Source organism: Erinaceus europaeus, chromosome 14 (assembly GCF_950295315.1).
Source record: "Erinaceus europaeus chromosome 14, mEriEur2.1, whole genome shotgun sequence".
Classification (NCBI taxonomy): domain Eukaryota; kingdom Metazoa; phylum Chordata; class Mammalia; order Eulipotyphla; family Erinaceidae; genus Erinaceus; species Erinaceus europaeus.
In genome coordinates, this window is record NC_080175.1 from 69,938,881 (window position 1) to 69,956,095 (window position 17,215).

A 17,215-nucleotide genomic window follows, 5' to 3' on the forward strand; every position below is an offset into this window, starting at 1 on the left:
CTTAAGTGTTTATCGCTATGGTTTTATTTTGAATAATAAATACTTCAAGTAATTTGTATATAGAGCCATTGACATAGATTCATTGTTGTCATTTCATAAGGCAGTCTATGAACACTACTGGCTCCACACTAACATTAATAAATACCTATTCTGAGATATAAGCAATTATATGAATTAGATTATGGAAATATATCATAGTGATACTGGAATCTTAAATTAGCATGGATGTGGAAAAAACAGACAATTAGAAATTGCTAGCAGTTGTTTCTTTATTATGGGTATTAAATTACAAGAAAGTAAATCTTCAAGTAATTATACTTTAAGAGATTTTAATCAGTATAATTAGTTATAGATTGTGCTATCATTTGAGATTATCTAGCTTTTTACTTGAAAGTTCATGGAATGGACCAATTAGCAGCAATCTGTCTATACTGGAAAGTAAGTTGAAGTGATTCCTTTATGCATCCAAGAAACATTTACTGAAAACCCACTAAGTATTAGCTGCTTTACACGAGAACATGGTGCTAATATGTCTGCTTCACAAGAGCGTACTTTTTTAGTGGCTGTTGCTTAGGAAAATGGACAATACAATATAGTATGAGGAATAGAGGGGTTACAGTGGAATGCAGGGACTTGGAGGTGAGCCAGTTTCTTCTTCTAGCGTTTGCCCTTCTTCCGTAGCCAGTCAACAGCATCAGCTTGAGCCTCCTTTGAATCTGGAGAGGTGGCAGTCGTTGACTATGTGGGTCATAGTCTGTCTGTAGCCGCAGGGGCAGTTTGGGTCGTCTCTGGCTCCCCAGCGATGGAACACAGCGGTGCACCGGCCATGGCCTGTTCGATAGCGATTGAGGAGGGCCCAATCATAACGTGCTAGGTCAAAGCCGGGTTGACGCTTGCAGGGGTCTGTGATGAGGTGTTTGTTCTTTACCTCATCTGACTGCCAACTCTGTTTCCAAGAGACTGGAACAGAGAAGTTCAGTGTAGGCGTAGGGGACCAGATTGGGTGACGAGACGTCAAGCGTTGGACAGGGTGGGCGAAGATATCCGCGTATATTGGCAGGTCCGGTCGAGCGTAGATGTGGGAAATGAACTTAGATGATGCCGCATCCCGACGAATATCTGGCGGGGCCATGTTGCTAAGAACTGGCAGCCATGGAACCGGGGTGGAACGGATGGTTCCAGAAGTTATCCTCATGGAGGAATATAATTTGGAATCGACCAAGTGGACATGGGGGCTACGGAACCATACTGGGGCACAGTATTCTGCAGTGGAATAGCATAATGCCAGAGATGATGATCGTAGTGTGGAAGCGCTCGCGCCCCATGAGGAGCTGGCCAGTCTTGCAATGATGTTATTCCTCGCGCCCACCTTTGCTGCAGTTTTTGTGAGATGTTTGTGAAATGACAGAGTGCGATCGAGAGTAACGTAATGATTAGGCAGACCCAAGGTTCCAAAGTCCCAGGTTCAGTCCTCTGCACCGTCATAAGCCAGAGATGAGCAGTGCTTTGGTAAAACAAACAAACAAACAAACATGTAAATAAATAGGGATGCAGTACGGGAAATAAGATGAGCACAGAAGCTAAACAAAGATGGATGTTTATAGAATGATGATTCCGTTGAAAAGAAAAATATCAAACTTTGTTTACAAAGTCATTTATGATGTCAGAAGTATATCTGTGATAGAGAGAAGGAGAAAAACATGAATGCCCACATGAGCTATATTTGAGTGTTAAAAAATCATTGTGATCAGCAGTGACACAGGAAACACTCTATCTGATATTGTATATTGTCTTCAATTCAGACTGGTCAGATTCTGAGAGAATCAGCTTACTATATGTAACAGCCGGGAAATAGGCCATTCTTCCTCCTTCATATCTATAAAGTACTATATATATATATATATATATATATATATATATATATATATATATATTATTTAAAATATGAGGTCTTTGTGAGAAATTCATGGCGTGATCTAACTCTCCTCCAGTTCCTTCATATCTATATTATAGTATTTTGCACATAGCAGGGTTTCAATATTTATACTGTGGGATGACAGAACTGAATATAAACTATGGAAAACAGGAGCCAGATGGTAACACCTGGTTAAGCACACACATGACCAAGTTCAAGGATCAGGACTGAAGCACCCTGTTCCCCACCTGTAGGGAGAAAGTTTCACAAGTAGTGAAATAGTACTGCAGGTGTTTTTCTTTCTCTCCTTGTCTATCTTGCTTTCTCCTCTCAGTTTCTCTCTGGATTATAAACTATAAAGGAAAGAAAAAATAAATAAAAATAAAAGCAGAACACATGGATGCTAGGAGGTTGGATTTGTTGTGTAGACACCTAGTCCCAGCAGTGGCAATAAAAGAAAAAAAGATTCTGAAAAAAAAATGACTACCAATGGCCATTTACTTTGTTCTCTTTCCATGGTCAGGTATCATAAATGACCAAAGTTATTTCTACATCTCCTCTTTATGTTTGGATTCATAGTATGTGCCTTCAACAAATAAAGTTAGTATGAAATACTTAAAAAAACAGTGTGTCAATTTATAAATAACTACTATATCTTAGTCGATCATCTTTAAACAACCTGTAGAGGAAATGAAAAATAGGAAAATAAATTTTGCCAAAATAAAAATCAATATATTAAGTTTTTATGGCTCTAAAATAGTGAAAATGCATTACAGACTTTTCCTTTGTAATGAGAAAGAGGGATTAACTACTATTAACTTGATAAGATGCTATATCATAATGTATTAAGAAAAAAAGTTTGAGGGGCCAGGTGGTGGCACACCTGGTTGAGTGCACATGTTATAATGCACAAGGACCCAGGTTCAAGTCCTTTGTCCCCACCTGCAGGGGGAAAGCTTCACAAGTGGTGAAGCAGGGTTGCAGGTGTCTCTCTGTCTCTCCCTCTCTGTCTCCCCCTTCCTCTCAATATCTGGCAATTTCTATCCAATAAATAAATAAAAATAATAAAAATTAAGATAAAATAAAAAAGAATACATGTTGGGTGCCATATGCCAGTCTCTGTTCAGGGCACCATTATGCCAGGCTAGCTTCACGGGCGGGAGAGAGAGAGACCACCAGGGACTCATGGCTGAGTGGTACGTGGTTCAGTCTTTATTCATGTGGAACACAGCGTAACCTAAGCTATCTCTAATCACAATCCTGTCCTTATATATCCTGAGGTGGAACTGTCAGTTCGGAAGAGGATGTACGTAGGATAGGGGGTGGGGAGAAGGAAAAGCGTGCAAAACAGTGAGGATTAAACCAATGCCCTGGAAGCAGAGCAGTGCTTAGTTAACAATGGTTATGTAAATAGAATACAGTGTTAAGCAGGGGGGATTAAACCAGTGAAACAGGAGGGGTTTAGAAGCAGAATTAAAAGATACCAACATTTCCCCCTTTCTTTTTAACTAATGGCCATAGTATCAGGAGTGTGGGTTGAACAGAAACCTATATTGTACAGGCATTTTCAAAAGAACTGGCACAAGACATGGAGGAACAAGTAAGAGAGCAGCAAGTGATGCCAAGGGGAGGCCAGAGGGGAGTGTTTCCTACCTCAAAGGGTAAGACCTAGCAGGAGAAAGGGCATTTCTTGCCTCTGGGGGCATCTATTGCCTCAAAGGGCGTTTCCTGTCCCTGTGGGCATCTCTTGCCTCTGGGGGTGTTTCATGCCTGAAAGGGCATTTTCTGTCTCTGTGGGCATGACCTAGTAAGGGGGGGGTTTCCTGCCTCTGAGGACAGAGCCTGCAGGCCAGGGGGCGTGGCCTATAGAGTCCCAAGGCTCTGGCTGCAAAGTCCATACACTGCTGTGGTCAGTCTTTGAGAGACCCAGTGGTGTAAAGGGAAACTCCTGTAAAGTTGTGTCAAGTGTCTAAGAGGTGTACCAGTAAGTCCAATAGAAGTGTTAGTCCAAAGCAGATGACCACAGAAAAAATGCCAGGGGATGAAATGCTGCACGTCTGTCTTGATGCTGAAGGTCAGCCACCGGAATTCTGCTTTTCTGTAGAGAGTGAGCTTTGGAGTCTGTGAATCAGTTTCTTCAGGTCGTGCCAGGTCACATCATTGGTTTTCGGGTGGTTGCATTGTAGTCATGTCATCTTGTGGGCGATGTCAGAGAACAGGGGTCCAAATGGATTTCCGGGGATTTCATTTGAGCAGATGCCTTTTCCTGTGAAGATTTGACAGCTGTAATTCACTTACTTGTGAAGCAAAACTTTTTAAGGTTGTTTAAACAGCATAAGCTCAATAGAAGAACCATGGTTAGAAGCCTCAGGCATGAGAATCATTAGCATAACTATTGCTTTATCTACCCAGCCCATAACTCATACAGTTTTCAGGATTAAACATTTCAGATTTATACCAAGACGTAAAAAAACAAAAAAATCAAAAGAGGAAAAAACAATTTTTTTGGATTGTTTCTGGATGTCTCTAGAAATCATGGCTGCATCCAGCATTTTTTTTCTAAGTCAATGTCATACAAAAATTCAGTCATTCAAATCACTCTCTTATGAAACACAACTGAAAGCAGACAGCAAACTTAAGATATTCTGAGAGAACAACGAGGGGGGGAATTGAGAGAAAAGCAGTAGGCAGTTTTTACTTCTTTCACCTTGAACTAGATTATCCAGTTCTCACCATGTAGCATCATGAGTCCCTGGAGGGCATCCTAGTCCAAAAAGTTCCTCGAAATTCCATTTAGCGTGCTTCTGATGGTTCCTGCTGGATTGCTGCAGGCACCCATTTTTAAAAACATCTTCCCATAGAAGAAAGAATCAAATCAGGAGGGTAGAACTAACCACGTGTCTCCATTCTTGGGGACTGCCAGGGTACTGGAGAATGCTCCTCAAGTTAGAGTAGTTCTTCTCCATGAGAAACATGTGAGAGGGAGTCCAGAAAGTCCCAGGGGAAATCTCTGTGCATCTTCCAAGCTCTACGATCACGGTCATAAGGAACCAAAGTGTGGCCTGGAGCAAAATGTAGTCCTTTTCCTTAGGAAACATGGGAGAGGGAGTCCAGAAAGTCCCAGGAGAAATCTCCATGCGTATCCCAAGCTCTATGATCATGGTCATAAGGAACCAACGTGTGGCCCGGAGCAAAATGTAGTCCTTCTCTTCGGGAAACTTGGGAGAGAGAATCCAGAAAGTCCAAGGAGAAATCTCCATGCATCTTCCAAGTTCTATAATCACAGTCAAAAGGAACCGAAGTTCCCAGTCAGGGAACCAAAGTGTGGCCCAGAGCAAAATGTTCCAGAGACAGAGAAACTGTCTCATGATGAAATAGTAGAGGCTTTGGGAAACCTCTTCATGTAGAAACGAAGCCCATCGTAGGTAGCCAAGTTTACTTATCTGGGGGATGGGCAGGTTATGTACCACGTTGGTTGGACGCCATATGCCAGTCCCTGTTCAGGGCACCATTTGCCGGGATAGCTTCATGGGCAGAAGACAGATGACCAGGGACTCATAGCTGAGCTGGGAAGCAGTATCTCTTTATTCATGTGGAAAGCAGCGCAATCTAAGCTATCTCTAATCACAATCCTGTCCTTATATATCCTGAGGTGGAACTGTCAGGTCGGAAGAGAATGTATGTAGGATAGGGGGTGGGGAGAAGGAAAAAGTGTGTAAAACAGTGAGGATTAAACCAATGCCCTGGAGGCAGGGTAGTGCTTAGTTAACAGTGGTTATGTAAATAGAATACAGTGTTAAGCAGGGGGGATTAAACCAATGAAACAGAAGTTTTAGAAGAATTAGAAGCATACCAACAAAAATAAGTTTGAGTTGCTCAGTAAATATATATAAGTATATATATTTCGCTCACTCACATGAGATCCTCTCTTTTGCACAATTCCAATACTCCTGATGAATATTTTATCCTTTCAATTTCAGATAGGAAAAGACAGAGAGAAGAAGAGTGGAAAAGATAGAGAGGGAGAGTCCTTAGCCTTTCTTTTAAAAGTGAATTCTATGTATCTTAACACTAAAGTTCATAATCCTAGAGGCTTAGCTTTGACAGTGCACATTTTCCCTGAAAATGTGCAAATTTGTGGGTCACCTTGCTGCCAGAAAGTCTTTGTGAGCAATGGAACATGTCTGGGGATTCTTTTGTTTATTTAATGTAGTAACATTAAATTCTAGAAGAACTGTGAATACTTATCCAACATTGAAGAGTAGGATGATAGGGCTCATTTCTTTATGGTTGCCTAAGGATAAGGAGGCATAAGGAGACTGAGATCGGTAACTTCAATAATCCCAATACTTTTAGTAGAGCATTTAAAATTCCTTCTCCTTCCTTCTCCTTCCTTCCTTCCTTCCTTCCTCCCTCCCTCCCTCCCTTCCTTCCTTCCTTCTTTCCTTCCTTCCTTCCGCCACCAGTGTTATTAGTGGGACTTGATTTTTTTACTACAATTCCATCACTCCTGGTAGCCTTTATTTTTTTTTCTATTTTTATAGATATAGAGAGAAATTGAGAGGGTGCATTAAGAGAGAGAAATAAACAACTTGTGAAGCATCCTCCCTTCCTGTTAGCTTACTTCCTGTCTCCAGAGATCTCCAGAGATCTGCCCCCAAGGGCTCTGCATTCCTTAAAACATTAAACCAGCTCCCCTGCTTCACCCTGCATTTCTTGATACAATGGCCTGCTCTCTTATCTACATATCAGTATTCTGCTTTGTCTAACAAATGACTTAAGGTCTCCTCCCTATTCTGCTCATTTGATATATTCTCTTTCTACCCTCAAGACCCTCCCTGCCTGCAGGGTATTATTAACCCTACCAGTTAAACCCCTTGAAACAGTTGCTAAGGAAGTTTCTACCTTTCCCAACCCCCTTTTACCTTTCTCTGCCCCTTTGCTAACCATGTATGGTATTGTCAAGCCACTTCTGTTTCCGACTTGCAACTTCTGTTTTCCGGCCTCAAAGAGTGGGGGACCGGGATCCTTACGCTGGCCCTTGTGCTTTGCACCATGTGCGCTTAACCCACTGTGCTACTGTCGGACTCTGGGGTGCTCTGATGAATAAAGATTTTGAAATGCCACCAGCTCAGTTCCTGGGTCATCTCTCGTGTAGCTAGCCCGGCACTCATTTGGATAGTACACTGCTTTTTGCCTTGTGCGTAACCCTGGTTTGAGCCACAGCCCCACGTCACTGAAAGAAGCTTTGATATGCTGTGATATCTCTTTCAACACAAAATAACAAACAATTAAATAACCAGTTAACAAACAAGAAAACACAGGGATCAGGAATATAGCTTTGTCTGAGAGAACAGGTTTTGCACTCTGAGGCCCCCAGAAGCCCCAGGCTCATTCTCTGGAACTGCCATTTATTTATGTGCTAGAGCTGAGTGGCTCATCCTCATTCTGTTTATCAGAATATTAAATTGAATTTTAAAATAAAAGTTCCATATATGTTTTTTTAAAAGAAATAATGAAAATGTAGAAAAGGAGGAGAAGTCAGAGCAAAAGAACTGAGAAATACTATGAAAAGAATCAGGCATTGCCACCCCAAAATATTCCCCATTGATGCAAGAATTAATTTGAAGTGAAGGTATCTGAGTTCCCATAATCTTATATCTGCCTGGAAGAGAAATCATACCAAAGGACTAAAATACTATTAAATTCCCTTCTGGGGAGCAGCTCTTCTCATCATACCTGAACAGACAATATCACAAGACTGACATGTCCCCTATCTTTTCTCCTGAGGGCATTTTGATCTTTCCAATAACCAGATGTTTTTCCATAACTGCCCTTTATTCCTATTCCCTTGCTCCTCCTGAGTTAAGTAGATTGACCCCCAACTTCTAGCACCATTAAATTGCTCATTTCTGATTGCTTCCATTTATAGACTCAATGATCATGTTAATGGAATTGTTTTCCTCTTTGATCCACATTTTTAAATCTAACTTACAGAATTCTGGTCAATGAACCTAAGATGGGTAGAAGGGAAAATATTTTTCCTCCTATAATATTTGACTGCCTAACATTTCATGACCTGTTAGCTATACTGAGTACTGAAGGTTTTATGAACTTAATTTCGTTAGACTTTGATTTCCCTGTATCTCCAAAGTCAGAACTTAGCCTAAACTGACTCTGGGCATCTGATCTCAGTTTACTACCCCTGCCTGAACCCTAAAACTGGTCCAGGTGAAATATACCAACAAATTAAAAGTTCAAAGTTTGACCCACGCAAGTAAAAGTCAAAGTCTTGACACACACTTGAACATGTGACTTTTAGTGAAAACATTCATCTGTGTCTTCAATAGCAGATATGAATCTCTAACAAGTAAAATAAAAACTTTATTATTTCTGTTAATGTAGAAAAGAATCCTAGTAATCCCCACCCTCAGTAATACATATGACACAATTATTTTCAAAAGGACTGGGTTTGAATGGGAAGTTGGGGCAAGGGAATGGCCTGGGATTGATGAATTGGGTTGAATTTAACTTCATCAATTGATATGTCTGTTTGGAAACAATGCATCCTCAGGAACTCAAATTCCCACTCCCTTCCTGCTGGCTCCCCACCTTGTCACAGTGGAGAGTAGTCAGGACCCAATAATGGCTCGTTCTAGGGAACCATGGTACCAGCGACGGCAGGAGTTGTGGGACACAGGAAGTTTAGCAGGTTTGGGTGCCTTCCTGGTTGTCTTCAATTTAAACTCCTGACTTTTTATTCTCCTTCTGCCTGAACTTATATAAAAGGAAGATACCTCTTGGAGAATCTAGGCTTGATCTGAATTAATGGACACCAGCTTTATATTGTGTAATAAAACAGATTTTCCTCCATGCAAAAGCTGGCTTGATAAGAGTTTTGATTTTTCATAGCATTGGAAATCATGGTCTCTTCTTTGGCCTCAGTATTTTCAATAAAATAGAAGTTTCTGATGAGAGAAAAAAAATACTTCTTTTGCAGTAAAACAGTTAAAACGAAAACAGAAAGAAAGAAAATTATCATTGGAGCAGATGATCTATTCTCCCACTCATCTGGACTCTGAATAAGCAAACAAATCAGCATCAGTTTAGTGGGGAAGTGACCACATTTAACTAATATGGAACAAAATCAGTTCTTTTCTGGCCAGTGCTACAGAAAGCCAAATTCTGGCATACCAACTTTTGATTAAAGGGAAATATGCTCTATTTATGCAAATGAGAGACTAGAGTATTTCTTACTCAAATTAGACCACCTATACTTGTAAATGTTATATGACCCCTACCCTCACCCATACCTGGAGATGGAGGGCGGGACTAAGAGACTGAGTCCTGGATCTTCTGCCTTCTCACTCAGTTTTCTTCTCACCAACAGACGGTGGGAGGTTATTTTCTCCATCCTGGCTTTGATGTGCCCCAGAATCTTAGCTCCTCCCTAAGAAATCAGTCCTTCAGTTTTTGGTTATATTAGCCCTTTGGTTTTGGGTTACATAATGACATATAGTGTGTGTGTGTGTGTGTGTGTGTGTGTGTGTTTATATGATATAGCTGTAGTCTAGTTCAAAACTAAATTGGACAGACATGGGATTTACATCCTGTTCAAAGGAATGGTGTGGGGAGGGGAATAAAATAATGATAATAATAATAGAGTATACAGAGACGGAGGAAAGTCTTCCACTCTTTTGGATTCTTGGACTAGACTAGACAGGTCATCAAAACAGCATTGCTAAAGTTAGTAAAGGAGAAATCTATATATAGAAAAAGAGCAAAAGGGGGTCGGGCGGTGGCGCAGTGGGTTAAGCGCACGTGGCGCAAAGCGCAGGGACCCGTGTAAGGATCCCGGTTCGAGCCCCCAGCTCCCCACCTTCAGGGTAGTTGCTTCACGGGCGGTGAAGCAGGTCTGCAGGTGTCTGTCTTTCTCTCCCCCTCTCTCTCTGTCTTCCCCTCCTCTCTCCATTTCTCTCTGTCCTATCCAACAACAAAGCAACGTCAACAATGGCAATAATAACCGCAACAAGGCCGCAACAACTAGGGCAACAAAAAGGGGGAAGAATGGCCTCCAGGAGCGGTGGATTCATGGTGCAGACACCGAGCCCAGCAATAACCCTGGAGGAAAAAAAATAAATAAATAAAAATAAAAAATAAAAAAAAGAGCAAAAATGGAATAGTCCCCTGAAAATCAATATTGCATGCAATTTATAAGAAAAACAAAAACTTAAACTTTATTAAAATGATTCATTGGCCAGTGAAAGGAAAGGAGGTAACTTTCTCAAATCATTTCCCCATTCACTAGTGTCCATTTCATACCATGACTCTGTCTTCTTTCTATGTGCAAGACTCTGTGGTATGTGCAAGTTTTCTGTGTCAATAATATGCTGAAAGCCCATACTATAAGGCTAAGTGGAATTTAGCACAGGATAGGCAGAAAGAATGAAAATACAATTCATTTCTTGATGCAAACTGAAGTTTCTTTCTTAAAATGAAATATTTGTAGTTTAAACTAGAATTCCTTTCTTACTAGGGATAGGTGAAAACTAAAGGTCCTTTCTTAATATTAATAGTCAATAGGACATGTGAACTAGAATTTAACAATAATAGATGCAAACTATAATTCATTTAGAATTTTAATCCGTTTTTGTTCTACTACATAATATACGTGGAAATATTATAGCACAGTGGGTTCTACAGAAAAATATAGGGTGGTGGGGGCCACGTGCTGTCTCATCTGGTAGAGTGAACATTTTAGCGATATGTATAGTAACATGGGGATCCAGTTTCAAGCCTCCTGTGCTCACACGCTGTGGAGAAGCTTCATGAGTCGTGAGTGGACAGTGCTGCAGATGTCTCTGCTTTTCTCTTTTTGTCTCCCACTCACCATCATATACTAATGACTGCCAGAAACTAGGCAGTCATGCAGGTACCAAATCCTAGTGATAATACTGGTGGCATAAAAGAAAGAGAACAAGAGTAATAGAGAAGGGGCCAGGCAATGACGCATCTGGTTGAGTGCACACATTGCTGTGTACAAAGACCCAGGTTTGAGACCCTGCCCTCTACCTGCAGGAGGAACACTTCACGAGTGATGAAACTGTTCCGCAGGTGTCTCTTTCTCTCTCTGTCACCTGCTCTCCTCTCAGTTCTGTGCTGTCAAATACAAAAGGGAAATGGTGACCTAGAACAGAGGATTCTTTGTGTAGAGCCTAAACCCCGGTGATAACTCTGGTGGCAAGATAAAAAAAAGCAAAACAAACAGAAAACGCCTGTGGTTGCTTTATTAGGAAAGGGAAAAAGAGCTTTTCAGTTTTTAGGGCCTTTATTTCTTTTAGCTTAAACATTATCTTTGTTTTTAAATACTAGTTTCTTTTCTGACCTATAGGAATTGGGTCATTTCTTAGTTCCCCACACTAAGTTGACTCTTACTGAGAGAGGTGAGGCTTACTGGGTGAGAGGACATAGTCGGTATGAAAACAAAAACCAACTATTTTGCCCAAGTTCAGTCCTCTGCACCATCTTAAGCCAGAGCTGAGCAGTGTCTGTCTTTCTCCATCTTTCAGTCAAGTAAAGTACATTTAAAATAAGAAAAAAGGAAGGTTGGCATATGATAAATGCCAACCTGACCCTTTTTGGGTAGGCTGATCCCACACATGGGCCATGTTGTCTGACTAAATCTTGCCTTTGGACTTTTTGTCTACCACGAGATCGGTCTTTCCAATAAAATTTACTGCTGGGGGATGTCCCTCATCCCAGATAATCTGCAGGGTTCTGATAACGGTTTCTCCATCCTTTAGTTCCACATACCAAGGTGACATCTATTGAAATAGGCCTGCTTGGGACATTGGGAAAAATCCATCTGAACGACTTAGAAGCCCATCCTACACTACTAACTCTATGTGTATGAAGCAGCGAAGTGAATCAAAAAGCCACACAGTAGAATTCTATTACTAAGAGAAATAATCATGCATTTTCTAAAGGTCTACTTAAGCTGGTCAGTTGCTGGAGGGGTGACTCTGGCGTGGCCAGGTGGTAGGAATAGTGTGAGGCACACGTTTTCTTGTTTGGGGGTCACTTACTGTGCATCTCCCATCTGCTGCTTTCTTCCTTCTGCCTTCATCTTTCTACTTGGTAGCACCTGTGCTGTGCTGTGCCGTAGTACTACCTCGATAAGCAGCCTTTATGTACTTTTAAACAAATTATTCCATGCCAAACTTCCTCAAGCTACCAAAGACAATTGTAAAATGAAAACAAACAGACAAACAAAAAACCTTAAGGATCAAGTGAGACAAAACAAAACAGTTGTCTTTGAAAGCTACAGTGGCTAAATATATCTCTACCTTTTGTGGAATTTCCATATAACATCAGAATATGGCTTGTTGACAGGAAAATTTTAATTGTCTCTAATTGCCTTAACAAAGGGGTATGGATCTCTTCCACTCCGTTCCTATTTATTGAATGTCTGGTCATGCTAACATGCCCAGTTTGGCTTCTTTCTTGCTCCATTTTTATTATAGTTATGCAAATTTACAGGATCTGAGACAGAAGCAGTCCTTTTGTGTAAGGACAAAGCCTTTCCCTAGCAGTGTAGTATGGCTCATGGCAACCTGTTGCCAGGAGACAGGGCCTTTATATGTGGATTTCTTTTTCTTCCTCTCTCTCTCTCTCTTTTTTTTTTTCTTTGCCACAGGATTGTCACTGGGATTTGGTGGGCAACCACAGTCCACTGTTCCCAGTGAGCATTATTTTTCTTTTTTATAAAGCATAAGAGATAGAGATGCAGAGAGAGGAGAGACATCATTGTACCACTTCACCACTCATGAAGCTTCCTCCTGCAGGTGCACCCATGTGGTAACCTGGGGTTTGAACCCACATCTTTGTATATGGTAGCATGTTGTTCAGCCACAAACCACTCCAATTACTCATCATAAGTGGGCTATCTTTTTAAAAAAATTTTTTTTTAATATTTATTTATTTACTTATTCTCTTTTGTTGCCCTTGTTGTAGTTATTATTGTTGTTATTGATGTTGTCATTGTTGGATAGGACAGAGAGAAATGGAGAGAGGAGGGGAAGAAAGAGAGGGGGAGAGAAAGACAGACACCTGCAGACCTGCTTCAGCACTTGTGAAGCGACTCCCCTGCAGGTGAGGCACAAGTGGGTTATCTTAATGATATTTTAAATTTTTTCTATAGGAAACTTGATAGCATTTTCTTCATTAGTAGCTGTAATTCATCTAAATGACCTTCATCAAATCAACATTGAATGGGACTAAGGAAAACAAGACTGGAATAACATAGTTTCTGTTTGAGAAAAACATGCTCCCTGCTGCATCAAGTTAGATTATTTTTGATCACCATATATTTGGATAGTCTTTTGTAAAGTGTTTACATGCTAATTTAGTTTCCTCTAGACTAGGAAGTTGGAGAATATGTCAACATAGCTTGATATGTGCTAAGATTCAGATTCAGGTCAGGAAAATGAAAGATGGCATGATAACATAGAGATTACATGGTAATCTAGATAGCATGGAGATTATAGTTATGGGATTTGACAACTGTATATGTACAATATGAGTAGTTAGTAATTTTAAAGTGGGTATTCTATCTGCCATTCAACATATTCTGACTATGTGGCATGTGCTTGAATATATATATGTTGGATTTTATAAGATGTTTATTAAATGGTCAAAAAGCATTGCTCAGCTCCATTCATGATTTTATCTACTATGAAATGCAAAGGGGGTCAATATGTTTCCTGCTATAGGACTGTCTATAATAATAAAAAAATAGATTAGAGATTCAGAAGGCTTAATTAGATGCTGATTGTGAGGTGTGAGAGTCATTTGAGAAGGATTATATTTGCATGGTTAGGCTTTTCAGAGAAATCATTTTAAGAGCAACATAGCCTGAACTAGAGTTTGATAGATGAGGAGCATTTGGTAATTGAGAGGTAAATAGAAACCTTTTTGGAGTGAGCAAACTGCATGAACATAAAGCTACTTATGGAGAATGCACAGCTGGAGTGAACCATATCCAGATTCCAGGGCCCTATGATTAGTCATGTCTCAGGGTGGAGAGAAAGTAACCACAACCTGTCACCGTACAGTTGATCAGAATAGGTCAGTGGGAACACACACATAGGACAACCCTAGCTGGGACAGTGTCAGGTGTGTGTTCATTCATCCCAACCTTCAAGGAGTAAGGAAGAAAATATCAGGTTAATGGTGCTAAAAATGGTTATTATCCAAATATCATTACATCAGGTACATTCTTTTGATGCCATGAGATATTTAGTTTATTCCAGTTATCCTATGCACAATGCCTAGAACCTCAGGGCAGCAGCCAGACATCAGAGTTATGGGTGATCTCATGTGGCAACAATAACCCTCTACTGCCTATAGGTAGGAATCTATGAAATATCCAGACTTCTTCTTAGAGCAGGATTTTGTGATAATGGGACAGAGCCTGAAATACAGGCCTCATGGTATATATTAGTCAAAAGAATGTACCTGATAGGCAAATAACAAATTTTTGCAAACATTGATGCAAAGGTAACAATCAGTAGGATATTTTAAAAATTTCTTTATTGGGGGATTAATGGTTTACAGTCAACAGTAAAATACAATAGTTTGGACATGCATAGCATTTCCACATAACAATATGACCACCACTAGGTCCTCCTCTGCCCCTCCTGTTCCAGGACCTGAACCCTCCTCCCCACCCCAGAGTCTTTTACTTTGGTGCAGTACACCAACTCCAGTCCAAGTTCTGCTTAGAGATTCCCTTGCTGATCTTGTTTTTCAACTTCTGTCTATGAGTGAGATCATCCTATATTCATCCTTTTGTTTCTGACTTATCTCACTTAACATGATATCTTTGAGCTCCATCCAAGATGGGGTAAAGAAGGCAAATTTACCATGAACCTGAGACTTTGGAGCCTCAGGAATAAGAGTCTTTTTGCATAACCATTATGCCATCTACTCCTGTTCACATTTCTCAGTTTTCCACATAACAATTCAACCCCACTGTATGTCCACCTCTGCCATACTGTTCTAGAACCTGAACCCTCCCCTCACCCTTACCCCAGAGTCCTTTACTTTGGTGCAATACACCAGATGTAGTCCAAGTTCTGCTTTGTGTTTATTGTTCAACTTTTTTTTTTCTTTTTGTAATTGGATTCATTTCATTGAAGATTTCTAATAACCAGTATCAGGAAACCTGGGATCAGAAAACTTCAGCAGATAACATTAGAGAGAATGACAGTGTGAGGGAGAGTGGTTAGAGACTAAAACAGAAGATTTGGAATGTTAGTGGGTGTCAAGAAAGGTATGGGGAGAGAGAGATAGGGATGGAGATGGAGATGGAGATGGAGATGGAGATGGAGATGGAGATGGAGATGGAGATGGAGATGGAGATGGAGATAGACCAGAGTACTGCTCAGCTCTGTTTTATGGTGGTGTGGGGTATTGAAATTGGGACTTTGGAGCATCAGGCACAAAAGCCTTTTTGCATAACCATTATGCTATCTCCCCCACACCCTACCAGAGAGTATTTAAGTTCTTGAGTTGGGAGTACTATTATAAAAACAGCACTTCTGGGGCCTAGCAGTGGCGCATGTAGCAGATCACATACTACAGTGAGGGAGGACCTGGGTCCAAGCCGGAAACAGTGGTGTAGGTCTCTCTCTCTCTCTCTCTCTCTCTCTCTCACACACACACACACACACACACACACACACACACACACACACACACACTCTGTCTCCCTATCTTGCCTTTCCTTCTTAGTTTCTCTTTGTTTCTATCCAAAATAAGTAAGTAAAATTATTTTAAATACTGCACTTCTGTGAAATGAATTTGAATTGAGATTAGAGGCAGAATGGTTGCTGAAGCAGAGGGAATTGTGGCCATCTATGGATAAGAACAGACTAAATTAGGGTGGTGGCAGAGAGGGTAAACTTATAAATGAATTGTAAGTAAATTAAGCTATATTTTACTGATGCTTATTTCCTATTTACAAATATAGAACAACAATTACATTCAGAGACAGTAATTAGCAATCAGATTAAATTACCTAGATTACCTTTTTTATACTTGATGTAAAAGATTTGAAGAAAGCTGCTTTCTCAGATATTTTATGAATTACTTTCTTGGTCATTTTTCTTTTGCTCCTTCCTATCTCTTTCTGGCTGCTCTTTATGTTTCCCACTGCACCCTGTTTTAATACAATGGAGTAAACTCTGAACTTAAAATAATTAATCCTGGTTCTTAATCCTTTATTAATTTATGAGTTCATGTTGCTGTGTTGCTGTGGTAACTGGGGATACTTCAGCTTTTTGTTGTTGTTCAGTTTGTAAATATTTTTATTCACTTGTATTTCTTCCCCTCCCTTCCATTGACCCTTTTGCTCTGCGTTCTTTTTCTTCCAGAAGAACATACTTTTACAGGTATGGGGGTATTTTCTTTCTTTTCTTTTTTATAGCTTTTTTTTATTATTATCTTTATTCATTAGCTAGAGACAGCCAGAGATCAAGAAGGTAGTGGAAGATAGAGGGGAAGAAAGAGAGACACCTGCAGCACTGCTTCACCACTTGCCAAGCTTTCCCCTGCAAGTGGGGACTGGGAGCTTGCATATTATAACACGTGCTCTCAACCAGGTGTGCCACCACCCAGCCCCTAATTTTGTTAACTAAATAATTGTGTATAAATATTAAGTAAAGTTAATATAAAATTTCATACATTGACTGGGGCTATAACTCGGTTAGTAGAGTTAAGGACTTGCATGTCTGAAAATTCTGATTTGAGCCACTGCCTCATGAGTGAGAATGATACTCTGCCTTCTTTCTTTCCCACTTGCCTATGAATCTTTTCCATATAAATTTTTATGAGAGAGAGAAAGAGGGGGGGAGAGATAGATACAGAGAGATAGATACAGAGAGAGAGAGAGAGAGAGAGAGAGAGATGGTTAGAGGAAGACCACAGCACCAAAATTTCCATGTGGTGGGGCCTGTACTTGAACCTGGGTTGTGCATATGGTAAAGCAGTACACTCTCCAAGCAAGCTATTTTCCTGGGCCTCTCTTATGACTTAAATAATAAAAATTAAATTTTTAAAAATTCAAATATACAGAGTGAAAAAAGTGCCTCTCTACTATCTCTCACCATTTCTGCTCCTAAGAGATCATTTATTTACTTGTTTATTTTCTTCTGATAACTCTCCTTGCCTGTATAGTTCTGATATATAGATAACTGATTTTATCCATTGACTTATTTTATTGATTAAGATTTTTTCTTT

At 40.2% G+C, this 17,215-nt stretch overlaps 1 protein-coding gene across 4 annotated transcripts in view; it reads left to right on the forward strand.

Annotated features, from left to right (window-relative positions):
- NAALADL2 (N-acetylated alpha-linked acidic dipeptidase like 2) overlaps nt 1-17,215 on the forward strand; it is a 1,374,776-nt gene that overhangs the window by 78,844 nt on the left and 1,278,717 nt on the right. The window lies entirely within an intron of this gene.